General features: G+C 36.8%; 1 pseudogene; it reads left to right on the top strand.

Moving 5' to 3' along the window:
• Positions 1 to 4,886: 4,886 nt before the first annotated feature.
• LOC128579482 (docking protein 4-like) lies at positions 4,887 to 6,182 on the top strand (annotated as a pseudogene).
• Positions 6,183 to 23,467: the final 17,285 nt, after the last annotated feature.

The following is a 23,467-nucleotide window of genomic DNA, read 5'->3' as shown; positions in this document are numbered from 1 at the left end:
AAAAATCAAAAAATTTAAAAAGAAAATAAATTTATTTAAATTATATTGTGAAGCAAAAAGGAAATAAATGAACCACAGTTCAGGATTAAAAGTTGCAGAGGAGAAATCTAAGTAGTAAGGCAGCCCCAAGAGAGGCTAGATACCTGTTCATCTGGGGAAAATGCGAGAATCAGTGAAGGCTTGATATAGCAGTCTAACAGTGCAAGGTGATTTGTCAGAATATTAGAGGAAAGCATTTCTCACGTAAGGAGCAGGGCATACACTGATAAAGGAATAAAACCTAATAGCAAATTTGAGAACTATTATTTTTTATTTATTTTTTTTATTGTTGGAGATTCATTGAGGGTACAATAAGCCAGGTTACAATGATTGCAATTGTTAGGCAAAGTCCCTTTTGCAATCATGTCTTGCCCCCATAAAGTGTGACACAACATGCACACTATGTTACAGGTACTATTTTGAAGTAGACCAGAGTATACAGTGATACCTTTATGTTTTACTAGATTTGTAAATCTTGCTTTGTTTATGAATTTTTTGCCATTTTTATTGAGTGGATGAATTTATGATATTTGTGGCTTTTATCCTCATAAAAGCTATCTAGTAGCATTCTCAGTGGTTTAAAGTGTTAGATAGTTAGGGCAGGAATGGTGGCTCATGCCCGTAATCCTAATACTCAGAGGCCAAAGCAGGTGGATCACTCAAGCTAAGGAATTTGAGATCACCCTAAGGAAGGGCAAGACCCCATCTCTACTGAAAATAGAAAATCTAGCCTGGCATTGAGGTAGATTCCTGTAGGCCCAGATTCTTGGGAATCTGAGGCAAGAAGATGGCTTGAGCCCAAGGGACTGAGGTTGCTGTGGGCTCGGAAGCCATGGACCTCGACTCAAGGGAACAGAATGAGACTCTGTCTGAAAAGAAAAATGAATAAAAATAATGTGTAAGCTAATTAGACATATTTTAAAAAGAAGTATATAGTCTGCTAAAGATTTACCTTCATCTAAACCCTCAATTTATAAAATAAAAATAAATTTTGCTTTCTATCAATTTTTATAAAGATGATAGCTTTTATGAAATCATTCTAAGCAACTCATTTACCTAAATATATGAAATTTACAGTACTAAAGTCGGTATCCATATCAAAGGAAGAGCAAGAAGAGCTTAAAGGAAGTGAAAATAACCACCCACAGGTATCAACAAATTTTAATTTTAGTTCCTGGTTTAATATTATTTTCTTTACATGAGTAATGTGACATAGTCCAAGGGACATTTTCACTGGGATAGCATTTTATAATCCATATGCTGAAGGTAATATTTAATTTTAAGAAGTTTTTTCACTAGTTTAAAACTTAAAGATTCCAAAAGTAAAGAATGACTTACATCTAATCTTTGCCCTTGGAATAGAGGTAGAGGGTTCCTGGTGTTTTCCTTGTTCTGCAATTTTATAACCTTACATGACAAGGAAGGTTATGCCAAGTAAAGAATCATATTACTAAGCAAGAGAAAATATGAGTAATTTCACCATGATGGCCACTGAGTTGGACTCATGTCCAAAGAGTCACCATTCCCAATGTCCCAAACTGTAGCATAGTTTTATACCATCAGTCATTCATGCCAGCTAGTGTACTTCTTCCTGCTTGTGGCCTCTAACTCAGTTCAGTGTGTGTTGAGAGAGGGAATGGGGTCATTAGACTGTGCCTCTGAGGAGAATCCTACTTTGCAGAATGGGACTTTGTTGTGAGGATGCAGCAGCAAGTTTGTAACTCACTTACCTGTGGAAATCTTTAAACGGTATCAAGGTTCCTTCACCCACTGTTTTATGAGGACATTAGAATCTATTAGACGTAGGCTTAAGCAGATTGCCTGTGTCAGAACATAACACGGTCATATTATGTCATATTATTTGAATTAAAATTTGAAAGTTCACTTATCTTTCTGATTGTTGTTGATGTTCTTTGCTGGCAATGTAAAGTTTGTCCAGTGTCTCATTGTTAACCTTTAGAGAAAGTACTGAGAAGCAATGTAGGGATCTGCTATCAAAGGTATATGCACGAAAGTTTCTCAACTGAGGAAGGCTTTGCAGTACTACAAGTCTTCTGCTAATACCTTTAAGTAGGTTTAATAGATAATCAGTGAATTATAGGCAAAGAATGAAAATGCTGAGTTACTAGTTCACACTTTTCTGTCATGTAGACTAAGGAAAATTATTTTTTTTAACTTTTTATTTGCAATCCAATGATTTGGGAGTAGCTAAATACAGATCTGAGGTGTTTTCCTGTTCCATTTTTGAATTTTCTGTTTTATTTTCTAACTTGGTGCACACATGATTGGTAAGGATAAATTTATTTGGAAAAAAAATGCTGCCTGATAGAAAATACAACTGAGTAACAAAATAAGCACATTGAACTTGCATGTTTGCATCTGAAAACTTGTTTCAAGTAATCAGAATTATGGTAGAGAGAATATACTTGTATATGTGTCCTTGTGTAAACAAGTATGAGAAAGTACAGATCAAACAAGGCAAAGGAGAATAAAGAAATTAGGTAAATCCCACGTCAAATGAGTTAAGCCACATGGTTAGTGATTAAAAAAAAAATCGTTCATGTCCTGTACCAGAGTATAGAAGCAAAAAACTAAAGATGAAAAAGATTTAATTTTTAAAAAGCACCATTTATTTTGAAAAATAATATAGCTGATTGTGAAGGAAAAGATGCACCTGGAGTGTCCATCTTTATAGTGTTTCAGGTATTTTCTCAAGAAAAAGGCCGATGCACCTGGAGTGTCCACCTATATAGTGTTTCAGGCATTTCTCAAAAAAAAGGCCTCAGTCACAAAAATATCTTTCCATCTCATGCCTACTTTGTGTCCCTGAAGTATACTCACCACTCAACTTCTGAACTTTATGGAAATGAAAAAAAAAAGATACAGTGAATATTGTAACAATGGGGACAGACTCTGGGCATGTGTTTAAGATAGGTGAGGAGACATGTGAAAAAGATACAGACACCAAAATAAACAAGGGACTCAGAAGTCACAGTTGAAATTAAGGGACACCGAGAGTTTGGTAGTGAAGTGGCAAGAAATAGGTGCCCAGACATCATTAATTGGATATTAGATATCAGAACTATGCTTCAGTGTAGTGATGCAAAATCTGACTTGATAACAACAAAGAAATGAAGTGTGTGCTTGTTCAAGTGAAAGGACACAGTGCTTCTGCTGCTACAGACACTTACGAGGAAGGAAAAACAGTACATACTGCAAGTGATCCTGAGGCATTAGATGAGGACAACAGTGCTACTATGTATAAACCATGAACCTGAATCAGAAAACTTGCATCTCTCACCACCACATAGAGACAGATCAAAAGCATATGTGTTTATGAAGAAAGAAATACAGCCAGAGATGCTAAGGGTCAGGAATGAGGAAGGCAGGTTACCGGTAGAATTCCCATGTTTGGAGAAGAAAAAGTTCAAGTTCAAAATGAGGTGGATGCTTCACTTGTCATTGCCGCTTTGTCCTTGGTCAGTTCCCTGGTCCATTCTGATTTTCCACTTTGTCATGCTGTATTAATCACATATTTTTACCATTTTACTCTTATCTCCTACATCGACCAGAAAGCAAAACCTGGGGTCACCATCTTCATCATGATTTTTATTTTCATTACTATAATGTGTAGAGAAGAAAACGTACAAGTAAGTGACTGGAACACTTTGGAAGTTTCCAGAAGACGTCTTCTCTGTTCCCATCCTTCAATTTTTATTAAGCCTTGCCATACTTTCTTAAAGGTGTTTCCTAATTGGGAAGGAGTTACATGGTATATATACTTCTTTTGCTTTTACTTAAACATAAACCATAAGGCAAGTTTTGCTTATCATAGGTTTTCTGTTTCTTCAGCAATTTTACCTATCAGTAAAAATTGTATCACAAAACATTTAGATGTCTTCAAGGCCTTGTTTAGTTACTGACATTGTTGAGCCTATACTCAACATGACATACTCCAAAGTTGCCCATTATGCTGGTATCTAGTGTTAACACTGAAATATTTCTTCAGTAAGAAATATTTTAATGATGTAATGCCAGAAGTATGATAGCCCATGTATTAAACTTTTTGCAACATTTGTTTGCGTTGGTGGAGAATGCAAAGTAATGTTATGGAAGGTGAAGATAGTTCCTTCTTGTGATATGACATGAGTTAATGTTTCCTTTGGCTGCCTGTGCTCCATTTACAGAATCAATAGCCATACACAGGTGGAAGGTAAGGTTCATCTAGAGAGCATATGTAAGGTTGCAATGCTTTGGTTTTCAAGACATTCTTTTATTTAAAGGTAAAATTAATTGTTTTTAGAGTAGAAATTTCAGACATTTTTGAAGGAAGTGGTTAGGAAATCTTGGTGCCACATATTATAAATATACTGTAATTGAAACTCAATACTGATGTTATTTTTAACAGAATTTATCAGAGAATCTTACCAAGGAGGATCTTGGTTGTTCTTCTGGGAGTGGCAATTCAAATGGAACCAAGACAGTACCCAAACAAGTAAAGGGTAAGCAGTGCATTTTATTGAAAAAGTCATTTGAAAAAATGTTTATTGAAAAACATAAGCACCAACATAATCTAAATGCCAAGGAAAATGACCTATTAAATGTATAGTAAAAAAAAAAAGAATTGAAGAAGCGAAATAGTGTTAAATTGTATCTCTTCTCAGGTGTTAGCAACAGGTGAAGATGAAACACAGTGTATGACTAAAGGTGCTGTAGCTTTAGTCCCATCTCAATACAATTTGAGAGCTCAGCAAAGTCAGGAAATCAGAAGAGGACAGGTTTACAAAAGGGGATGAAGAATAGGGAAAGCAGACAGTACAGGGAGTACATGGAGAGAAAAGGAGCAGATGGATGTAATGTCATTGTGGTCCAATAAAATACTTCCTAAATAAAAGGTAGAGCAGGAGTCTCAGCTGGAGCGTGAGCCTGCTGGCTGCATCTCCGTAACTACCCTGCCTGCTCTGGCAGTCCCCAGCAGTTAGGCGGGCATGTTCCTGCCCTGAGGCCTCGCCCAGCGGGCTCCAGACCCGGCTTGGAGCCCAATAGGCGCCTGGTGAAGGAGCTGCTAGAATAATACTGAGGCGGGGAGGTCAGGAGTGGCCAGCAAGAGGAGTATCTGGAAGTGGTGATCTGAGGTGCCCCAAGACAGGCCCTGGACATCCCTCCCCTCACCTCACCAAGCCTGGTGCCCAGGGATGGGGGAGAAACCATTGAAACTGATTTCAGTCACATTCTCAAGCAAGGCCACATGATGAAGAGCAGGAAGCTGGGAATCTACCGGAGGTGCTGGCTGGTGTTCTGCAAATCCTCCAACAAGGGGCCTCTGTGGCTGGAGAAGTATCCAGATGAGACGTCAGTGCACCTGCGAGGCTGCCCCAAGGTGACTGACATCAGCAATGTCAAGTATGTTACATGGCTTCCCAAGGAGACCTGGCGGCAGGCAGCAGCCATCACATTCACCAATGACTGGGCACAAGCCTTCACCTGGGACCCAGAGCTGGAGGCTAAATAGTGGTGCAAGACACTATCTGTGGAGTGTCTAGGATCGGCTGAATGACACCAGTCAGGGAGAGCCTGACCTCCTGGCCCCAGGGGCGCATGGCATCTTCCTGCCTCCCTGCCCCCACCTGGACGTGTATGGTGAGTACAAACTGCAGATCACCCAGGAGAACAGCTTCTTCCTCTGGGATACAGCAGTCTGAAGCTTGTCTCATTGCATCTCTATGACTGGGACGCAACATGCTTTACCTTTGAGGCTGGCAGCTTGTGCAACACTGGAGAAGGGCTCTGTACCTTCCAGACACAGGAACGGGAGTGGATTTACCAGCGGGCCCACAGTGCCACACTGGCCATCGCCAAGCATCACAAGTGGGTCTTGCTGGAGATGGAGAAGAATGTGAGGCTGCTTAACAAGGAAACAGAACATTACTCGTGTCCTCACACACCCAGCACCTTGCTGCCCCGCATGCTACTGGCACCACAACACAGATTAGCAGAACATGGCTGAAGCCTCCAGCTACACTCCTGAGGGCTATGCAGCAGCCCAGGCGAGTTCAGAAATGGACCTCCTCTACAGATTCATCTTGCTTAAGCCAAAACCCAGCCAGGGGGACAGCAGCGAGGCCAAGACCCCCTTCCTGTGACAGCTGTGCTGGTGAACAGAGAAGGGTGCAGGGGGCAGCCTGTAGCCTTCCATGGACAGCCAGCCTCAAGGGGCTGTTGGCCAACAGCCTGAAGAAAGGGAGGAAGCGGTCCCGCTCCTTGACTCCAAAGGGGAGACTGGACCAAGGGAAAGGGCTGGCCATACCACCCGAGCATGTGTGATGCTGATTTGGGGTATAAGGGCAGCAGTTTCCATTGCCTCCATGGCACACACCTGTTTCTCTCTCTCTCTCAATGACTTTATTTTGTTTTGTTTTGTTTTATTTTAGGTACAATGTGCTGATTTTATGTAGAATTTGGAATGTTTACATCAAAGTGGTTAACCTAGCCTTCACCTCAGTTAATTATTGTGTTAAGGCATTTATACTCTACTTTTAATAGATTTGACATGTACCCTTGCAATATGCACCATAGATGAGGTCCCAGCAATTATCCTCCCTTCCCTCCCCTTTCCCTCCTCTTCCCTCTGTCATCTTGGCTATATTTGTGTTTTATCATTTGTGTAAAAGTGTGGGGGATTATATATTGATTTCCTAATAGTACTGAGTAAGTTGGATACTTTTTTTTTCCATTCTTGAGATACTATACTAAGAACAATATGTTAATTGGCCTGGGAGAATACTTTATGAGGAGCACCCCCCAGGGAATTGAAGCAACCCCAAAAATATATTACTGATCAAACTAAACAGCTTCTGCACAGCCAAGAGCACACTTAGTAAAGCAAACAGACAGTCCTCAGAATGGGAGAAGATATTTTCAGATTATGTTCCTAACAAAGGTTTGGTGATCAGAATCCACAGAGAACTCAAACTTATTAATAAGTAAAGAACAAGTGATCCCATTTCATTGTGGGCAAGAGACTTGAACAGAAGCTTCTTTGAAGAAGACAGGTGCATGGCCTACAGACAAATAAACACATACTCATCATCTTTAATCATCAGAGAAATGCAAATCAAAACCAGTATGAGATATCATCTAACTCCAGGAAGAGTAGCCCACATCACAAAATCCCCCAAACTACAGATGTTGGCATGGATATGGAGACAAGGGAACAGTTCTGCACTGCTGGTGGGAATGCAAGCTCTAATATGTTCCTTTTGGAAAGAGGTTTGGAGAGCACTTAGAGAACTAAAAGTAAACCTGCCATTCGATCCTGCAATTCCTCTACTAAGTATATATTCAGAAGACCAAAAATCATTTTACAACAAAGTTATTTGCACCAGAATGTTTGTTGCAGCCCAATTCATAATTGCCAAGTCATCGAAGAAGCCCAAGTGCCCATCAACCCATGAATGGATTAATAAATTGTGGTATATGTATACCTGAAACTGAACACAACCCTCTTTCTGCCAGGCCTTGTTTGAACTGTGAGGGCCAGAGGAGGGGGACAGTCAGAACTTGAGGCAGGCTGGCACTCTGAACAGCCCGGGGGCCAGATAACAGGTGGGTTCTCAGTTTCTCTGGGCCTAGAATGGCACAGGAAGGACGTAACCTTCCTCTGTGCTACTTGCCAGTCTTGGGCTTGGCATGTTAAGCAGAGGGGATATCTGGGTTTGCCTCAGGTGAAAATCTGTTTTTACAATGTAATTTGCACACAAACTCTTTCCTGCTTAGAAGGCTGAGAAGATGCCCTTGGGGTGGGGTGTCAATTACCTCAGCCTTGCTGAGGAAGGCTAGAGCTTGTTTCTTCCCAGGGCCAGGCCAGGCGGGAAGGTTACAGAGCACTCCTGCTGCCCTCCGTCACTGACCAGGGGTAGACAATGCCCCAGCAGAGGGAGGCCCTCTGCCCAGTGTCTAGCCACACTTGGCCAGCCAAAAGCACTCAGAAACCAAGACCTTCCCATTTTCTCCTCCCTACATGGTGTTGAGGCTCCCTGCTGAAATGCAATTAAAGCAATTGCGTTTCAAAAAAAATTAAAAAGGTAGAGCAAGGTCTTAGGTGAGAAGAATATAATAAAATGAGCTTCCAGTGCCAAAATGACTCAGAGAAGTAGCACAAACTTCCCTGTTCTTCCTATGTTTCTCCCTGTTGGGAAGGCATTAAGGTCTGAGGGCCCTGGTCCTGCAGAGCTGTTGGATGTAGTGTGGAGGAGTGGAAGCAGAGAAGGTGAGCCGTACGTGTCTGCAATTTCATGTCATATAAAGTGATGGTACTTCATAGCATTTTATCATGTAATTGAAGGTTTGTGAAGTAGGAAGAATACAGTAGTTGTATCTATCAAGTGCTCAGGGCATCTCTCACCTTATGAAGATTGCACTGAAATCTGTATTATTTTTGATTTCCTTTCTATTTGGAGGATGTGATAGGGAAGAACTTGAGCTTAGACTCTAAATAGGTAAATTCAGGTAAGTTATATGTTATACCCACTCAGTATAGATCAGAACTGTCAAATTAGAACTGTGCTGGGAATCTTGTTTAAAATGCACATTTTGATTTAGTCGGCATGGGCTTCTGCATTTTTTATACATGTGATGTTGGTGCTGCTGGTTGTTGGGCCACCCTGAGTGGCAAGTGTGCAAACTTTGTTGTAGAGAAATCTGTAGAGAGAGCCATTGGAGAGCACTTTCATGATGTGTTAATCAAGGAAAAGCATTGTTTTTCTGTTATGTCTGAGCATGTTTCCAGCTAGAGGGCACGGAACAAAGAAATGAAGACTTTGAAATAATAGATATCATATATTTCTGCTAAGAGAAAAGATGTGATGAAGATGATCCTGCAGGAGAATGGAGACCTCAAATCTGAAGGTTACTCTGCAAAGGAATAGGCATTTTAAATGGGATAGAGGGAGGCTAGAGGGTGTTAGCTGGGTAACAATGCAGTTAATGATGAGAAAACAAGAGAGAACTCACTGCAGATAGATTCAGGAGATTTGCACTCAGAGGTAAGATTAGGCTCCAGATACCTCTAGAAGCAGGAGGGAGTGCTAGATTTGGGACAAACCACAATAACCCATTTCATTGCTCCATAGCTATCAGTCATTAGAGATCTGTGTTTCATTGATATTATTTAATTGGAAATTAATTTAAATATATAAGCATTGACTACTATTTTCAGAACTAGCTATTTTATAGAAATAGCAATGCACTCAACCCTACTATGAAACCAATATATAAGCACCCACACTTCCATATGAGAACTATAACCCAACTACAGCCCAAGATGAAGGGAAAAGAGGAAGGGAAAGGGAGGGGATGGGGAAGGACAGGTGGAGGGAGGGTAATTGGTGGGACCACACCTATGGTACATTTTACAAGGATACATGTCAAATCTGTTAAGTGTAGAGTACAACTATCTTAACAAAATAATTAAGAAAGTATGGTGAAGGCTATGTTAACCGATTTGATGAAAGTATTTCAGATTATATATAAAACCAAGGCATTGTACCCTATAAATGCATTAATATACACAGCTATGATTTAATAAAAATTATACTAGTATAGGAATATTAACTTTGACTAAAGTTAATGAAATTTTCAATGCCTGAAACAATACTCTTTGTGGTAGAGTCCTTAAGAAGATTGCAGATGTAATTAAAAGCAATATTATTTAACAGAATTTCATGGAAGACAGAAGAAACTCAGTTCCAAGAATGCACGAAATGTGGATGATATAGCATCTTTTCTGTGTGTGTATCAAGTACAAACACGCAAATTAACCTGAATGTACATAAATGCTCATTTAGGGCAATTTTAGAGATGAAATTCCTTAAAGATCTTAACAAATATAGATAAGTGGTTGTATATTCAAAACCTGGAATTTATCAGCAGAATTTCTCTCCTAACTTGCAATCACTTTAAAGAACACAGAACACAATGTAGCAGATGATATTAGTCTTGTAAGTGTCAGACCTCTTTATATGACTTCTACAAGGAAAGGACTTGTAAGATAGCTAAAGAAGAAACAAAAAATATGAACTTATGGTATCCTAAAAAGGACTTAGCTATTATCTTGCCTAGGATTTCCATTCCATTAGGAGGGTACGTAGGAAGATCACTTGCTGACCAAATGATAACTTTGTTTTTTCTTTAATCTTCTTATAAGAAATAGCTCCGTGTTGTGATTATTTTAAATCTTTTTTTTTTTTTAATAAAAGACATTGCTTCAGGTAGATATCATCTAATTCAATCTGGAAAATATTCATCTGACTGCATGTCAAAGTATTTTTTAAACGTACAGATTCCATTAATATTGTATTACATACAATCTATAATCCTATTTATGATTCTTCTTATTTAAGATTTACGTGAGTTTGGGAGATTGCTGATGTTTTTATATTATTAAAATTTGCTAATTTTTAAACTTAAAAAAGAAATAACTATTAAGTCATTAAGACATAGAAATAGTCATTAAGCCATTAAAATGATATGTCTACTCCACTAAACAAATTTTAGAAAAGATAAAATTATATAGGTTATTTCTTGAATTTTTTGTTATTTTCAATTAATTTTCCATTTATCTTGAATTATGGTGGTTATTAATGAAATTTGTATTAATTTTATGGTATTCATTTTCTCCTTTTTGATAAATATTTTAATAATGACAGCTTATTTTATGTAATTTCTCCATTATATCCTATATACCGCTTGATTGGGTCAATGAAAGTCTTTAAAATGACAAAACTAGAGGACATAAGACATGTAGTCCTATTCTTAGTTCACATGAGCATGGGAAAATGTGAATACTTTTCTCTACTGTTATTCTACAAGAATATATACATGCTTGCCAATTAAAAACACGAAACGCAGTATACATTCAACTAAATTGTGATCCCAACTGTGTCCTTCCTAAATAACACGACAAACTGAAGAACTTATAGTGTAATGGTATAAATAATTCTTATGTGTTGCTCTGAAGATATCCCATAGGCTTCTACCATCAGCCTTGTTATTTATCTTTTAGGGTTATAGTTTCTTCCTCTGATTAAAGATCACTGCTCACATTGGCATACGTTCAGTTTTCTATTTAAATTTTCTTATTTGAAACATAATCTTTCTTTTGAAATCTTAGCTGCTTATTGTATATTATATTCCTATTTTTCTTCTACATATTTCTGTCACATTTCTGTCAGCAGCAAGAAAAATAATAACAATAATAGAATGATCCAAAACCTAAAGTAATTAAATTATTTTCTTACTTGAGGATTCAGCTCAATAGAAACTTTCCATGAATGTATGTTTGGCTTTGTCATATTTGCATTTCTACTGTCATTTAAATTGATTATATGTTCCTTTTGTTTTTTAGGGTCTTTTAAGAAACATCCATTGAAGGTAATAATATTCATTTTTTTCATCTGGAATTATTCATGGCACATTGTGTGCAATGTTCATTATTTATGTTACAATGTGTTTTCAAGGCTATTCAGAGCACTATTAACATGACAGTTTCCAGTCTGAAGAAAGCAGTAGGAAGGAAGAATGTGAAAATATCCAGGTCAGGTAATTGGTTTTTTCTTTGATAAAAATCCTTTCATTGCAATACAGAATTTAAAGTTTATATAGCCATGTTTACTATGAATTATTTTTATTAAAATATCTGTTAGAATATTGAAGTGTTACTAATAACAAATGTTAACATTTTTGTTTTAAATTCCATAGGCCATGACATTTTAATATATGGATAAAATCCCCATTTAAAAGACTTTAAGCATAACTGTACACAGGGAATCTTTTATAAAATGTCATTATTTACTGTTCATTGAGTCTTATAGAAATTTAGTTTTAAAAATGCATTTGTTAGTTGTCTTCTGTTTTGAAAAACCTTTTTACACTGTATAGTTCTCACTAGATGATCATCCTTACTCTTCTCCAGTGAGTAAAACAAAAACTTAGTAAATATTTTTTTAAGATTGCTCTTCTTCTAACATATTTTAGGTATATAAAGCAGGAGATTCATTATAATAAAAGCAGCAATATGAGAAAAATTAAATGGTTGTTTCGTACTTACTGAACAAATTCATTGTGAAAACTCTACACAACTAGTTGTGGTGGCTTTCTCACATCATTTGTAATGAAAGGAAGGGAGGGAGGAAGGGAAAGAAAAGAGAGAGAGGAAGGGATGGAGGAAAGAAAGTGTAGGAAAAATGAAACAGAAAAAAGAAAAAAATAAGCAAAGGAAAAGAGAAAGAAAGAAATTGCTACAGGTTCTTTTTTTAACCCCTTGCCTTTATTTTTTATTCATTTAAAAAATTTTATTATAGGGGAATCATGGAGGGTACAAGACCAAGTTATGCAGCTTGCATTTGTTAGGTAAAGTCCCTCTTATAATTGTGCCCCGCCCCCAAGAGGTGTGTCACGCACTGTGAGCTGCCAACCCCTTCCCCGCTTCCTTCTCTCTGTTCCCCAACTCCCCCACCCCCAAAATCCCCCACCCCATAATTAATTGTCCTCATATAGAATTGAGGACCTTGCTTTCTTTCTTTTCCATTCTTGTGATGCTTTACTAAGAAGAATGTATTTCAACTCCCAAGTTAACACAAAAGATGTAAAGTCACCATCTTTTTTAGTGACTGAATAGTATTCTATGGTGTACATGTACCACAGCTTGTTAATCTATTCCTGGTTTGGTGGGCATTTAGGTTGTTTCTACAATTTGGCAATTGTAAATTGAGCTTCAGTAAGCAGTCTAGTGTAAATGTTCTTATGATAAAATTATTTTTTTTTTCCTTTCTGGGTAGATGTCCAGTAATGGGTTTGCAAGATCGAAGGGAGGTGTAGTTTGAGTTATTTGAGGATTCTCCATACTTCCTTCCAGAATGGTTGTATTAATTTGCAGTCCCAGCAGCAGTGGAAAAGTGTTTCCTTTTCTCCCCTTCCACACCAGCATCTACATCTTTGAGATTTTGTGATGTGGGCTATTCTCACTGGGGTTAGATGATATCTCAGAGTGGTTTTGATTTGCATTTCCTTGATGATTATAGACAATGAGCATCTTTTCATCTTTCTTATCCATTCATCTATCTTCTTTAGAGAAGGTTCGGTTCATCTCATTTGCCCACTGATATAAGTGATTGTTGGCTCTTATTGTTGTTGCTTAATTTGAGTTCTTTGTAGAGTCTATTTATCAAACTATTTTTTTTTGTTTCTTTTTTTCTTTTTTTCAAGAGGCATATTTTCACTTTGTTGCCTTGGTAGGGTGCTGTGGTGTCACAGCTCATAGCAACCTTCAGCTCCTGGGCTTAGGCGATTCTCTTGCCTCAGCCTTCCGAGTAACTGGGACTACCACACCTACCACAATGCCCAACTTATTTATCAAGGTTTTGTCTGATTCATAATATGAAAATATCTTTTTCCCATTCTGCTGGTTGTCTGTTTGCTTTGGTTGTTTTCTCCTTCGCTGTGAAGAAGCTATTCAGTTGAATTAAGTCACATTTGTTTTTCTTTTGTTGCAATTGCCCCAGGGCCATAACTGCAAGTGATTTCCCCAGAGTTTCTTCAAGGATTTTTATTGTTTCATGCCTTATATTTAGATCCTTTCTCCATTTTGAATCAATTTTAGTGAGTGGAGAAAGATGCGGGTCTAGTTTTAGTCTTTTACATGTGGATATCCAGTTCTCCCAGCACCATTTATTGAATAGGGATTCTTTTCCCCAGTGTATGTTATTGTATGGTTTATTAAAGATAATGTGGCTATAATATATTAGTTTCATTTCATGATTTGCTATACAGTTCTAGATGTCTATGTCTCTATTTTTTGCCAGTAACATGCTGTTTACATTATGATGGCATTGTAGAATAGCCTAATGTCTGGTAGGTTGATACCCTGACTTTGCTTCTGTTACTAAGAATTCCCCCTTGGCTATCTGGAATTTTTTCTGGTTCCATACAAAATGAAGTACTATTTTTCCCAAATATGTAAAGTATGACAAAGTTATTTTAACGGGGATTGCATTGAATCTGTAGATTGCTTTGGGAAGTATAGAAATGTTAACAATGTTGATTCTTCCCAGCTATGAGATGGTATGTTCTTCCATTTATTAATATTTTCTGCTACTTCTTTTCATACAGTTTTGTAATTTTCTTTAAAGGGTGTTTCATCTTTTTGGTAGGTATATTCCAAGGTATTTCATTTTCTTTGAAGTACGGTGAAGGGAATTATTTCCTTGATTTACTTCTCATTTTGGCTATTATTGGCATATGCAAAATCTACTGATTTGCAGACATTGAATTTGTATCCTGCAATATTACTGTATTTTTGATCACTTTTATGAATCTTGTGGTTGAGGCATTGGGGTTTTCTAAGTATATCAACAGCAAAGAGGGAGAGTTTCATTTCCTCTGCCCTTATTTGAATGCCCTTTATTTCCTTCTCTTGCCTGATTATTTTGGCTGGGACTTTCATCCTGATTAGTAGTGATAGAGGACAACCTTGTCTTCTTCCAGTTGCTGAGTGGAAAAGCTTTCTCTTTTACTTCATTTAGTATAATATTAGCCGTGGGTTTGTAATAGACGAGAACATTTCAGACATAGGAACAGGATATACACTGATGAAGGTATAAAAAGCAATGCCAACTGTGTGAACCATTAATATAAAGAACACACTGGCAATGTTTTTGTACATACAATTATGAAGTAGAGACTAGTATACAGTGATATTTCATATGTTTATGATAATTTTAAATTTTGTTCGTTTATGTTGGGTAGACAAATGGAGGAATGAATATTTGAGATGTTGGTATGCCTTGAATCTGGGGACATCTGATGCCTCCCTGAGTGTATTTTGAAAATTTTTATAGAAAATAAATACTCTTCTAAAGATTAATTTCCATTTAAACTATCAATTTATAAAATGAAAAAAATTTTCTCTTCTTTTATAAACGCTATAGCTTTGATTGGATCATTCTAAGTAGATTATATTAACTAAATTTATGGTTTTGACAGCAAAACAAGACTTTATGGTAATATCAGAGGAAAAAGAAGAAAAGCAGGATGGAAGCAAAAATAATCATCCACAGGTATAAAAAAATTGAAATTTTGATTTCGGGTTAACTATGGTTTTATTTGCATTGGTAACATAGAATAGTTGAAAATAAATTAAAATTTGGACTAGCATTTAAGAATTGATAGGTTATAATTTGATATTAAATTTTAAAAAGCCATTCAACTATTGCAAAGTTTAAAATAAATAATAAATTATAGATAAATTTGCCATTGGTATAGAGGCAAGTGTTTTCTGGGATTTTGTGTATTTTATAATTTTTATAATTATATTCCTTGTATTATAAATTTCTTACGTGATAAGGAAGGTAACATCAGCTGTTTAATCATATTGCTAAGCAATAGAATTTATGAACAATTTTACAGTGGTGGCCACTGAGTACATTAAAAGAATAATCATTCACAGTGTTTCCAAATTTACAATTTTATGTTGCCAGTCAGTAATGCTTAGGCTAAATATTTCTTATGCCTAGTGATCCCTAACTCACTTCAGTGTCTATATTGAAGGAGAGATTTGAGTCATAAATATTGTGTCTATGAAGAGAGTTTGTATCATAAAATATGAGGCCTTAGGTGAAACTTACTAAATGCAGAATATGAATGTCTGAACACAATAACTAAGAAAATGCCATGAAGGCTATGTTAACTAGTTCGATGAAAATATTTCAAATTGTCTATAAAACCAGCGCATTGTACCCCATGATTGCATTAATGTACACAGCTACGATTTAATAAAAAAAGAAAAAAAAAAGAATGAGGCCTTTGGTAATGGGGCTTATTATTCTTGGGGTAACAATACCAAGCTTATAACATATTTACATGTAGTAAATCAGTAAACAGTATCAAAATGATTTTATTCACTGTCATTAGAGGACATTAGGATGTATTAGACCTAGACTTAAGCAGTTAGGCTGTGTCACAACATAGCACTGTCATATTATTTTATATAATTTTAATTAAAGCTAAATAATTGACTTTTATGTCTGATTGCATTGATTTAGTCTGCTAATAGCATAAAGCTTTCCAAGTCTCCAAATGTTGCCCTTTAGAACAGTACTGAAGTACAATGTAGAGGTTTACTATTGCATTAAGGTAAAGTCATTTTAAGTGAGGAAGGAAGGCATTGTAATATTAAAAAATTACCTGCTTATTCAGTTTTGGTAGATTAAAATATAATAAATTAACTTAATTTCAAACAGAGAGTGATAAAGTTGTCTAGTTCCTATTGGAGGCTGAGGAAAACAATTTTTCACTTGTTAGTTGCAGTCCATGATTTGAAAGTAGCTAAATACAGATTTAAGAAATGTGTTAGTTAAAGTTTACTTATTTTCTGAATATCTTTGCCCATATTTGGGTGAGAGGATCATATCATTTTGAAAACCTGTATCCTGACAGAAAACATAACTAAGTAACAAAATAAACACATTAATCTTTTATGTTTGCATCTGCAAACAGTTCTCAAAAACTAGAAATACATAGGGTTTGTGGAAGAGGGGATATACTGCATATTATGGATTTCCTTATGTGCAAAAGTTAGAGTAATTGTGGATAGATCAAGGCAAAGTAGAGTGGTGAAATAAATTAAAATTTAAGAAAAATGAGTAAAACCAAAGGTTTGGTTAAATTTTTGAATACATATAACACAAAAGTCCAGTTTATCCTTAGGCAGTTACTACACAACTCCAAAAGAGTAACAGCTTATATTAAAAAGAAAAAAAAATTGTAATTTGGCAAAATTACAGATTCCTCCTGATTGTCAGGATAATCGATCCACCTGAAGTGTCCATCTCTAAAATACTTCATGCATTCTCTGAACAAAAGCACATCAGTCTCAGAAATGTCTTTTCATCCCATTTCTACTTTGTGTCCCTGAAATACACTTGACACTTATCTTCTAAGCTTTATTTAAAAGAAAACACAGTATATCGGGAATATGAGAACAGCCCTGGTGGACGCTGGGTATGTTGTTGTTGCTGTTTTTTTTTTTTTTAATTTCATATTACTATGAGGGTAAAAATGATTAGGTTACATTGTTTGCATATCTAAGAAAATTCAGGTTGGAGCTGATCCCTTCACCCACAGAGTGTGCTGTGTGTCCTCACATTGTGTACATTTGATGAGAGCAAATGTGCACACTATGCACTCTCCTTCAGCCCTCCCATTTCAACTCAATTGTATTTTTCTCTCCTGTGGGTGTGTAGTTCTTTATGTAATTGTTTCATATTAGTATTGAGTATATTGGATACTTTTCTATTCATGCACACTTTGCTAAGAAGAATGCTTTTCAACTCCATCCAGGTAAAAGCAAAATATGTAGTTTTCATCTTTTTCTTTTTTATGACTTAAAGGAGGTCCATGGTATACATATACCACCGTTTTTTAATCCATTCCTGGGTTGATGTGCACATGGGTTTCTTCTACATCCTGGCAATTATGAATTGAGCTGCAATAAAGATTCTAGTGTGAATGTCCTTATTGTAAAATGTTGTTTTCTTCTGGATAGATACCTAGTAAAGGGATTGCAGGATCAAATAGAAGGTATACTTTTAGTTCTTGGAGAATTCTCCATAATTCTTTCCAAAGAGGCTATGGAAAATATCTGTTTGCAGTTTTACTAACAGTGTAGAAGTGTTCCCTTCTCTCCACATCCACACCAGCATCTGCATCTTTGGGACTTTGTGATGTGGGCTATTCCACTGGGATTAGGTAATACCTTCATGTAGCTTTGAATTGCATTTATCTGATGATAAGTATTTTTTCATGTGTTTGTTGGCCATTCATCCATCTTCTTCAGGAAAGTTTTTGTCCACTTTTGACATAGGATTGTTTGTTCTTTTCTTGTGAATTAGTTTGAGTTCTCTGTAAATTCCAGTTATCAGCTCTTTGTCCGAGTCATAGTGTGCAAATACCTTCTACCATTTCACAGGCTGTTTTCTTTAGTTCTTGTACCTTTAGTTGTGCAGAAGCTTTTTAGTATGGTTATGTTCAATTTGTTTATTTTTAATATTGCTGCCGTTGCCAAGGGGGTCTTGTTCATCAGCTGTTTTTCAGGCTGATTTTGCCAAGAGTTTTTTCCACCCTTTCTTCCAGATTTTTTGTCATTTAGTGTCTTAAATTTAGATATTTTATCCAATGAGAGTCACTTTTTGTAAGTGGTGAGAAGTCTAGTTTTAGTCTTCCCATTGTGGCTAACAAGTTCTCCCAGGACCATGTATTAAATATGAATTCTTTTTCCCAGTGTATGCTTTTGTTTGGTTATCAAAGATCAGATGGTAAGTGGCTGGGTTCACTTCTAGGTTCTCTGTTTTCTTCCATAGGTACCTATTTTTTTGCCAGCATCGTGCTGTTTTGATCACTGTAGATTTTTAGCATTACCCGAAGTCTGGTGATATAATGCCTCCAGATTTGTTTTTATTGTTTAGAATTACATTTATTATTTGTTTTTTTTTCTAGTTCCATATGATGCACAGTATTATTTTTTCTAGATCTTCAAAATATGACATTGATGCTTTGATGGGGATTGCATTAAATCTGTAGATTGTTTTGGGTAGTATGGACATTTTATGATGTTGATTCTTTTCAACTGTGAGTGAATATGGTGTGTTCTTTCACTTGTTAATGTCTTCTGCTATTTCTTTTCTCAGGATTTCATAGTTCTCTCTGTAGAAATTCTTCACATCCTTTGTTAAGTATATTCCCAAGCATTTCATTGTTTTTTTTTTTTTAAGCTACTGTGAAGGAATAATGTGTCTTTGACCTTATTCTCACCTTGACTGTTACTGGCATACCATTCTGGAGGGTCCTGAGTTGTGGACCTTGATTTTATGTACTAAAACTTTTTATTCCTTGCTCACTTCCAGGAACCTTGTAGTTGAGTCTCTGGGGTTTCCAAAGTATAAAATCGTATGATCAGCAAAGAGGGAGATCTTGACCTCCTCTGCTCCTATTTCAATGCCATTAATATCCATCCCTTACCTGATTGCATTGGCTAGATCTTTCAGCACTAGGTTGAGTAGCAGTGGTGATAGTGGACCTCCTTGTCTGGTCCCAATTCTAAGTGCAAAAGCTTTCAGTTTTCCGCCATTCAGTATGCTATTTTCTGTAGGTTTGTTGTGGGGTGGTGTCTATCAGTTTAGGAAATGTCCCATCTATGCCTATTTTCTTAAGTGTTCTTGCAGAAAGGGATGGTGACTTTTGTTGAATGCTTCTTCTGCATCTATTGAGAGGCTCATATGGTCTTTCCTTCTGAATCTATTTAAACAGTGAATTATATTTATGGATTTATGAATCAACTTTCTATCCCTGGGATAAAACTCATTTGGTCATGATGTGTAATTTTTTAATGTGTAGCTGTACTCTGTTGGCTAGGATTTTATTGAATATTTTTGAATCAATATTTATTAATGATATTGGTCTGTAGTTTTCCTTTTTTGTTGGCTCTTCCTCTGGTTTTGGAATCAGGGTGATGTTTGTTTCATAGAATGTGTTGGGGAAGTTTCCTTCCTTTATGTTTTGGAATAGTTTCTGCAATATAGGTATTCTTTGAAGGTTTGGTAGAATTCCGGTGTGACACCAGCTGGTCCAGGACTTTTTGAGGAAAGATTTATTGTTATTGCAGTTCTGGTGCTTTATACTGGTCTGTTCAGAGTTTCTAGTTCTTTATGGTTGAGCTTAGGGGAGATGATATGAGTCCACATTTTGGTACAGTTCCTCTACGTTTTAGAATTTCTGAGAATATAGATTTTTGTAGAGTCACTGAAGATGTTTTGTATCTCTGTGGTTTCTATTGTTATTTTCCCTCTTTTATTTCTGATTGAAGTTATTAGAGATCTTTTCTGTTGCTAGTCAGTATGGCCAAGGGTACTTTGATTTTATTAATATTTTAAAAGAAACAACTTTTTCTTTCTCCGATCTTTTGAATGGTCCTTATGTTCTCAATTTCATTAAATTCTGATTTTAGTTTATGTCTTTTCTCCTACTCGGTTTGAGATTGGATTATTCTTTCTTTTCCAGTTGCTTCAGATGGTTTATTGGGTTATTGATTTGCATTTTTTCTGTTTTTTGAATGAGAACATTTAATCCAATAACTTTTACCCTTAGGACTGCCTTTGCAGTATCCCACAGGTTTTGATAGTGTGTGGCTTCATTGTCATTTTTTCATGAAAGATAACGATTTTTTTCTTTATCTCCTCCTTGACCCAGTTCTTTGCTCTAAGGTTACTTCATTTCCATGACTTTGTACAGGCATGCAGGCATAAGGATCTTTTTTTTTTAGTTGAGTTCTGCCTTTATTCCCTAATGATCTGGAAAGATACAAAATATAATTTCTCTTCTTTAGATTTTGTTGAGGTTTGATTTGTGTCCATTTTTTTGGAATATAATCCATGAGCTGGAGAGAAGAACGCATACTCAGTAGTTTTTGGATTTATGTTCTGTATATTTCTGTAAAACCCAATTGTTCTAGGCACACATTTAACTCCCTTGTTTATTTGTTTAGTTTGTGCTTGGAGAGTCAGTACAGTTTTGTCAGAAGTGTGTTGCAATGCCCACTTAATATGGTTTCACAGGATATCATGTTGTTCAAATTGGTTAGGGTTCATTTTAAATGTCTGGGAGTGTTTCAGTTGTGTGCATAGATATTTAGGATTCAAATGTCTCATTGTTATATTGTTCCCTTGACCAGAGAATAGCATCCATCTTTGTTTTTGTTTATTGGTTTAAATCTAATAAACATCTCATAATATTTAAAAATACAATTGTACCCCCTACTTTCTCCTGATTTCCATTTGCCTGAAATATATTTTTTCCTACCATTCACTCTCTTCTTATCCTTCAGAAATCCCAATGATTCGAATGCTTGATCTTTTGGAGTAGTTTTATAACTTGCTCAGAGAAAGCTGTTTTTGTTCTGCTTTTTTCCCCTGTCTCTTTGAATGATTAGGTTAGTTCAAAATTCTTGTCTTCCATTTCTGAGATTCTTTCTTCTCCATGTTCTATTCTACTGCTGAGACTCCATACTGTTTGAATCTCCTTGAATGCCTCTTTCCATTTCTTAAGCTCTGCTATAATTGTGTCCAGATCCTTGGTGACTAAAACTAAATCTGGTGGGCTGAAGTCAGATCCAGAGGCTCCTGTATGTGAAGTTGCTCACTCTACTTTACACCTAACTATTCAAACAAACTCTTCTTTTTCTCTGAAGTCCCAGCTGTGACAGATTCAAAGTGAGGAGGCTTTTTGACTATGGTAGGGAAAGGAGATCTTGGGCCTACCATCTGCTTCCAAGGCTTTCCCGGATTGGGTTGCCTGTCAGAGACTAGGCCCATCCACCTTCAATTTGGCAGGAGTGGAGTCAGGGGCCAAACCTCCAGGAGGGGCCTGCTAGGCACAGATGCTAGAAAATGCCATCCCAATGGACAGGGAAAGTTCCCCCCTAGCAGGATGGAGACTTAGGAGGGACCTTGTCATGCATTGTCAGTGCAGCCAAGCCACCATTTCCTCCAACAGGGTTGAGGCATGCTCAGTTCACTGGGCCACACAATGCAGATATCTCTCAGAGTCCACATGGCCTGATAAACACCCTGATGATTCTTGGTGACAGAGAAAGCAACCTCTGTAAACCCTAGCTCCCTCAGTTGCTCTGAGGGGTGGGTAGGGTCCAAAGCACTTTCACCTGTTGTTGCCAGTGGGTGGGTCAAACCCCCCTCCAGTCTGGGCTGGGCTAGTGCTTCTAGTTGCTGCCACTGGAAAGCAGAGTTCTGCAGTGGGGGCAGACTGTTGGGCAACCCAAAAAAGAGAGGGTATGGGCTGTGGTTGAAAGGAAGCTAGTGCCAAAATTGCTCTCTATTCTGCCAGGCAGGATACAGACTCAGAAGTGGATATGCCTTGGTGCAAAAATAGTGGGATGTTTTATCCTTCTTGGGACTTCCTTATCAGGCAAGTGATGGTGTGTTTTGCTGTTTGCAGAAAGACTGCAGGTGGGAGAAGGCTCACCCTTACCCTTCTGTTTTCTGGAATCCTCTAGACTGATCCAATCTAACTCTCCTCAGTTCTCTTCCTTCCTCTTACTCATCTTGGTCCTCGCAGTTTTTCTGTGCAGGGTTACTGAACCCCTTGGTTCTTCTTGCAATCTAGCCCCCAATTACACTACTCTGGGTTACTTCATTAAAATTTCCCTCCTTCTGGATGAGACTTTCCACAAAATATGCCTCTAGTTAGCCATCTTGTCTCTGTCCCAGCACTGGGCATGTGAGGATAATATTATAATGACACACACACTAAAAAAGCAAGGAGCTCAGAATATACAGTTGAAACAAAGGAACATAAATAAGCTTGATTTTGAAATGGCCAAAACAATTTTTTTTTGGAAATTGGACATCAGAAATGTACCTCAGTCAAGAAATCCAAAATTTGTGGCTTAAAAGGAAATGAAGTGTGTGCTTCAAACAAAAAGGTGCAATATTTCTGCTGCTATATCCACTAATAATGAAGGAAAACCAGTACATACTGTACGTGTTCCTGAGGCATTAGATGAGGACAGAGATGCTGAAAAGTAAAAACCATGAAACCTGAATCAGAAAATATGCATCCCTCCCCACCACATAGTGACAGATCATCAAAAGCATCTGTGTTTATAAAGGAAGAAATATGGCAGGATATGCAAAAGGGTAAGAATGAGGATGACATGTTACCAGTAGAATCCCCACCTTTGGAGAAGAAAAATTCAAGTTCAAAATGAAGTAGATGTTCATTCGTCACTGTTGCTTTTATCCTTTTTCAGTTCTCTGGTCCATTCTGATTTTCCACTTTTGCATGGTGTATTAATTACATCTATTCACCATTTTATTCTGAACTTCTTGAAATGACCAGAAAGCAGAACCTGGGGTCACCATGATTTTTATTTTTATTATTATAATGTGTAGAAAAGACAAAATACAAGTAAGTGCTTGGCATGTTTTATATGCTTCAAAAGCAAATGTTCTTATTCTTCCCTTTTTATTAAGTCTTGCTATGCTTTATTAAATTTATATCTTAATTTAGAAAGAGATGCATACAGCATATACATATATATACATATATATATATATATATATATATATATATATATATATATATATATATACAGACACACACACACACACCATGGAGTGCTATTCAGCCATAAAAAGATGGAGACTTTACATCTTTTGCGTTAACCTGAATGGAGTTGAAACACATTCTTCTTAGTAAAGTATCATAAGAATGGATAAGCAGACTGAAGCCAGCTTTCCACAGAGGCTCCCGTCCATTAGGAGAGTTAAAGGACAAAAATTCAGCAAGTAACCTAGTGGATTTG

This window comes from Nycticebus coucang, unplaced genomic scaffold, assembly GCF_027406575.1.
Source record: "Nycticebus coucang isolate mNycCou1 unplaced genomic scaffold, mNycCou1.pri scaffold_57, whole genome shotgun sequence".
Classification (NCBI taxonomy): domain Eukaryota; kingdom Metazoa; phylum Chordata; class Mammalia; order Primates; family Lorisidae; genus Nycticebus; species Nycticebus coucang.
Note: the sequence above shows the minus strand (reverse complement) of the source record. Positions and strands in the feature narration are given on the sequence as shown.